Below are 6,067 nucleotides of genomic sequence, written 5' to 3' on the forward strand. Positions count from 1 at the left end.
TTAATTATTATGAAGCCGAAAAAGTTGGCATTAAACAGCAAGAGTAGGTACCATGAGAAAGTTAGGAAAAAATATATGTCTTGTTTACTGGCTACACAAACACAAGTAATACAAATTTGATTTTGTTATAAATTGTATGTATACATACACACAATCACGTTTATTTATATAATAAAATATTAGATATTTTTTATTTTTTATTCTAGTCTTTAATTGTGATTTCACATGCATTAGAATCTGAATTCATTCCATATGCTGAGTTGGTATTCAAAAGATGTGTTTCACTAGTTCAACAAAGATTAAACCAATATATATAGTAAGTATAAAATTGAATTTTTTTTTTTTAATTCTATATTTATTTCATAAACATTGTAATTTATATTTTATAGCCATACATTTCAGACCAAAATGATGAAAAGATGAAAATTTCATTAAAATTATTGTCTTTTATCTCAAAAGGATTGATACCATCAATATTAATTAGCTATGAATGCTTTAATGTAATTTATAAATGTATGGGGACATCAGTATAATGCAATTAGGGAGAATGCATACTATTTTTTAAAAAATATTAAGACATTATTTTTCAATTACCTCAAACCCTATATACAGGTATAATGACTTAATACATGTATTTATATTTAAAATCAATTAATTAATTTGAATTGCTTACAATATGTTAGATGTATTACTGCAAGGCTGGGATTTAATACGTTATAAAGTTAATAAGTTTATTTTATTTTAACTTTTAGGCTTACCTAGTTACTTTTGTAATTTTTATTAAGAAGACTCTACACAGATATTTGTTGTCTCCGTCTTACAAATGCGTAACATACCAAATTTAAGCTCAGCAGATCACGTTTAAAAATTAGAGTGAAACGATCTATTATGAAACTTGATGGTAAGAACATGATCTGTTTTTGTATGTGGGTTTTTAGTATTAGTTATAAGTATTTATGTTACATTATATATGTATAACTTGCTAAAAATTAAACTTTCGTAAAAACTAACACACAAACACAGTTAATGTTCTTAACATCAAGTTTTATAAAAGGTCGTTTCACTCTAATTTATAAACTAACTGCGCTAAACTTGATCTGCTGAGCGTGAATTTGCTATGTTATGCACTTGTAAGACGGTGACAATAAATGGCTATGTAGCGTCCTTAACTTACTAAATTTCTTTTTTAATTAATGTGAAATGATAAATTAATTTTTAGAAGTAAGTTAATTTAATCTATTTTGTTTTTGAATTTATTAGATTTCACTATTTCAGTCTTTTTCGTTTTCATGTCAAAAAAATATTTAAGATTCAAAATTTTTCATATTATTCCAATCTAACTTATATAGAAATACTGTATTAATTATAAACAATATGTAGTCTATAATTTAGTTTTGGATTGGAAAAAAACTTGGTACGCTACTACACTAACGTAGTATATAAAGAAAAAAAAACGCTTTTAACTTATTAAAATGTTAACAAAAAGTTTGGACCTTTTAGCTTTTAAATTAACTGAGTTAACTTATAATTAAATTAAATTTTACATTTAACTTAATGTTATTGATGCATATTAACTTAACTTAATTTAGTTAACTTGCCCAGCTTTGTGTATTAGTAATTATTGTTCTAAATATTATTTATAAGCTTAGAAAGTTAACAAAAAATTACTTAAGACCTATAATATATTGTTAAATTTTCAGTTTGTTTCATTCAAAAATTTATCATGAATTTGGATCTAACAAACATTGAAGTTTGCCTTAGTGCCATGTGGGATGAAAGAAATTATCATAAAATTGAGTAGATAATACAATTATTAAATGTTATTATGTAAACACAGAGTTAATCAATTTACCAAGCTTACCATTAAAAAACTAACTCTCCTTTTTATCTCATAATAATGAATTTATTCAAACAAATAAATACATTTTAAGTGTATTTAAAGTTCATATTTTCAAATAGATTTTGTTATACCATTTAAGAATTTTTCTATCTCAATAAAAATTTTATAAAAGTTAAAATGTATGTCATCATTTAATTATGAATTGAAATTAAAATTAGAGATTTCTGACTTTTTAGACTTTATGTTTAACTAAGGATAATAGTATTTAATAAAGATTAAAGGGTTTACCTAAAACATAAAATGTATGTATTATTTAGTTTATTTCTTCCGTGGATAGTTATTTAAATTATTATAATATGTTAATGTATTCATAATAATTTTTAAATCCCCATATGCTCCGTATTAGTCGAACCTTTTAACATATTATTGTCCTTAGTACATACATTTAATGAAATAACTTAAATCTACTTGTACAAACTTTGATTCTTAAGTTTTTTAAACATTAGTTTTTATATGAAACTCCATTAATTTATTTGAAAAAAACATGGATTTAAAGAATCTTTAAAAATTTAGTGGATCAGAATTTATTTAAGTAAATGCATAATTTAAAAAAAAAGGAGTGACCATGCGTGGTGAATATTAATTGTGTTTAATTAGATAAAATTATTCATTTTTTGCATATTCCATTAGGTAATAAAATTAAGAGTAAAAAATATATACATTATGTACTTGTAATTATTAGAAAATATTCTGAAATATTAGATGAAAATGATAATGTACGATAATTCTCTAGAACATGCAGGTAAATATGGGTAAATTCTGAGAACATTAATATGTAAATTACTAAAAAAATATATTTTTGATATTCTTTAATTTTTTTTTAAATAAAATAAATATATTTATTTATTTTTAATTAAACGAGTTAAACAACCCAGTTACATATTAAACAAAAACAATTTACAATGATACAGATGTTTATTGCTCACAATGACTGTATAAAATATAGATAACAAACCAATATAATATGGAGTAGGTAATAAGTTGAGAATTAAACATAACAAAATAAATATATAGATTACAGTTTTGTATACAAACTATATACCTACACAGTACACATTCTACTTTTAAAATCATCTTAACTTATTAAAATTTTTTTATTGTATTTGATTTGTTTATTTCACTTAAGATACCTAAGCATTCAGTATAATATTTATTAAATTACCTTGAGTGTCAGTCATGAATTATTAATATTAATGTGGTTAGGATAGGTTAAATTACTTTGTAAGTCAAACATTTTTAAAGTTACCCACATTTCAAATTATTATTTCTAGAATGAGTTTTTTCAATAATTAAATTTTATTATTCTATCATATTTGTAATCAAGTGATTACTAATCAGTATCATAAATCACAATTTAAGACACCCAGTATACTCAAATATTTTTGGAGCATTCCATCCAAAAATGTGATATTCAGAAGTTACCTACTTCCGTATAAACGTATATGTACCTACAACCTACATAAATATTATGTAATAAGTACCAAATAACTAAAAAAGCATTTATTCTAGTACTATAATATATAATTCCTTACCCATCATCTAAAATATAAAGTATTTAAATTGTTTATAATAGTTACAAGTAATAAAATAATTAAAACTATTAATTTTCCCCTCCTAATAACACAATAAACAAACAGAAAATATTAAAAATGTTAAGCGCTTGTTTTTGCATATTTTATTTAAATATACAATGTATTATAAATGTGCCATTTATGTATATTATTGATAATAATCATTAATCATTATCATTGATATTTAATTTGGATATATTATTGCTATTCATTGTCTTATTCAATGAAATATGTTAAAAAATATTATTTTATTAAGTTTTGATTGTAGATATCAGTTTTGACCTATATTAGGTTTATTCATTTTGTTTTGTTTTTAAAAGAAAATATTGTATAATTATTATGGTTTAGGTACTATCTTATTTGTCATTTGACGGATTTATTTTTATTAGTTTTTTCATATTTAACGTTTTTTTTTTTTATATATATAGCAAATGCAATCCTCCATCTAATAACGTGCCCTGAAAAAGTCTCCATTGGAATATGACAGCGTCTGAACAATTGATGTGTAACTATTTTTTTTTTTGTATTTTACTTATTTCTAATATACAGCCGGTAACAGGAAAACCTAGCAGATAAGATAACTTTTGTTCTAATCAATATTTTCAAATTATTTTTTATTTATATAATTGATAAATCCTTACATTACAATTTATTATTTTTTAATAATGAAAATTCAAAAAAACCAATTTGTAAATCTGATTATAAGAACAATTTTGATGATAAAAACATTTATCTAAGTCAAGTAGCTTATTTTTTAGAATTTTTTAAATCATTTATTTTTTTTTTTGAATAAATTAATTTAGAACGTAATAAATTTTTTCAAAATATTGTTTGTTGGAATTTCTTTACATGAGTATATTTCTTAAACTATTTATTAACCATATCATTTTTGTCATCGTTTTATTAAATTATAAGCTTACTGCATACATGATGGTTTTGGGGACTCAACTTTTTTTACTAATATTTGTATTTATGATTAATAATTTAAAATTATTTTTTTGGTGAATGTTTATATCATTTTTTTTTATAGCTTGAAATTACATTCTGAACAAGAATAGCAATATTATTGACTATGTCATGAACTATATGAACATGAAATTGTTTCACGGATAAACCTGATAATGATGACTTAACCCTTAATATGTTCTGAATTTTAAATATTTCATTTTACATTTTTCAATTGTAATATTTCAAAATGGAAAATTTCACTCTTATTGAAATTTTATTAATGAATTTATGAAAAAGGTTGTCCACCTTGGGTGTCGGTCTGCTGGACATTATGTTACAAGTGGGTCACTCTAATGGATGTTGTTAAATTTGAATTCAATGATAAAATATTATAATATCATTATATAAGAAATCGATTCTGAGCGGTGACGGTTTATCAGTGTGGATATTTTATATCATATTTATATTATACTATTACCTACTTATTATTAATACGGCACCTAGCTGGTAAGTTGAAATAATATTATAAAGTTACAACAAAATAACTAAAATCGTCAGAAGACTGTCAGTTAGCCCATGATGGCATGATATATTGATAAAACTAAGTATATTTAATGATATTATTGTGAATAAATAATTTATATATAACCTATTTACGTCGAACCTTGTTTTAAATTTTCAATCCTTAGCTATAAAAGTTGAACATTTTATAAATTTTTAACTACAAAATAATTATTAAATTTTGTCAAAATTCCAACCTTTAATGCTTATAAAAAAAAAAATTGTACTTTTGTATTTTTAATATTTTTCAACTACAATTTAAGCAATATATCAGGAGCACTTTATCAAATTTTCACTTTTCCTTACCCAGCAAATGAAATTAATTAAAAATATTATAAAAAAAATTTAAAACTGACAATGCACGTAAACAGCTCAGTCAAAATATTTTCAAAATTTTATGGAGTATAAAAAATAAAAATATAAACAGACAATGATTTTTTTATGTGTTTACAGTTATTCGTTTTTAAATTACAACTAAATAACAAAATCGCTACATGAGAAATCGACTTAATATCCAATTTTGTGTAACTTAACGTGACGCTCATAAAAATTTAATATGATTTGCTTGTATAGACTTTACTTTTACAAAAGGTAGACAAAATTATTAGGAATTTTGTATTACATTTTCAAAAATTTGGTTTAAAGATAAAATTTTTTATGAATTCTCAACGCAATATAATTAGATAGTTTTCGTAATTTTTTCGGTATTTCGTCAAAATGTGAACTTTAAATGCTTATAAAAAAAAAGTGTGACTATAGTCCTTATACTATATAACCTTATAAGGATATTTAATATTTTTCAAATGTCATTGTAACAATATAATAGGAACCTTGTACCTATTCAATTTTAAAGCTTTTTTACCCAACAAATAAAGTTTTATTGACATTCATAAAAAAAAAAAAAAATCAGGATGATATATTTTATTATATATTATAAAACAATAATTGAGTAAACTTTTAAAACAAAAATAAATATCCATAGGCGGATCTACAGGGTGTGCCAAGGCACACCCTAATGTAAAAAAAAAAGGTGGGTAAGTGGATGTCGCTCTGCTGTACAGTAGATTACAAGTGGGTCACTGTATAA

The 6,067-nt window shown here is 22.7% G+C and overlaps 1 long non-coding RNA gene across 2 annotated transcripts; it reads left to right on the plus strand.

Moving 5' to 3' along the window:
• Nucleotides 1–390: 390 nt before the first annotated feature.
• LOC103310474 lies at nt 391–4,827 on the plus strand. Of its 2 annotated transcripts, XR_511101.3 has the most exons (4): nt 391–612; nt 1,701–1,797; nt 3,900–3,976; nt 4,502–4,827. It is a non-coding gene; the product is annotated as an uncharacterized LOC103310474 (long non-coding RNA). The 2 variants fall into 2 exon arrangements; XR_001680158.2 differs by lacking the exon at nt 4,502–4,827 and having other exon boundaries at nt 3,900–4,052.
• Nucleotides 4,828–6,067: the final 1,240 nt, after the last annotated feature.

Source organism: Acyrthosiphon pisum, chromosome A2 (genome assembly GCF_005508785.2).
Source record: "Acyrthosiphon pisum isolate AL4f chromosome A2, pea_aphid_22Mar2018_4r6ur, whole genome shotgun sequence".
Classification (NCBI taxonomy): Eukaryota; Metazoa; Arthropoda; class Insecta; order Hemiptera; family Aphididae; genus Acyrthosiphon; species Acyrthosiphon pisum.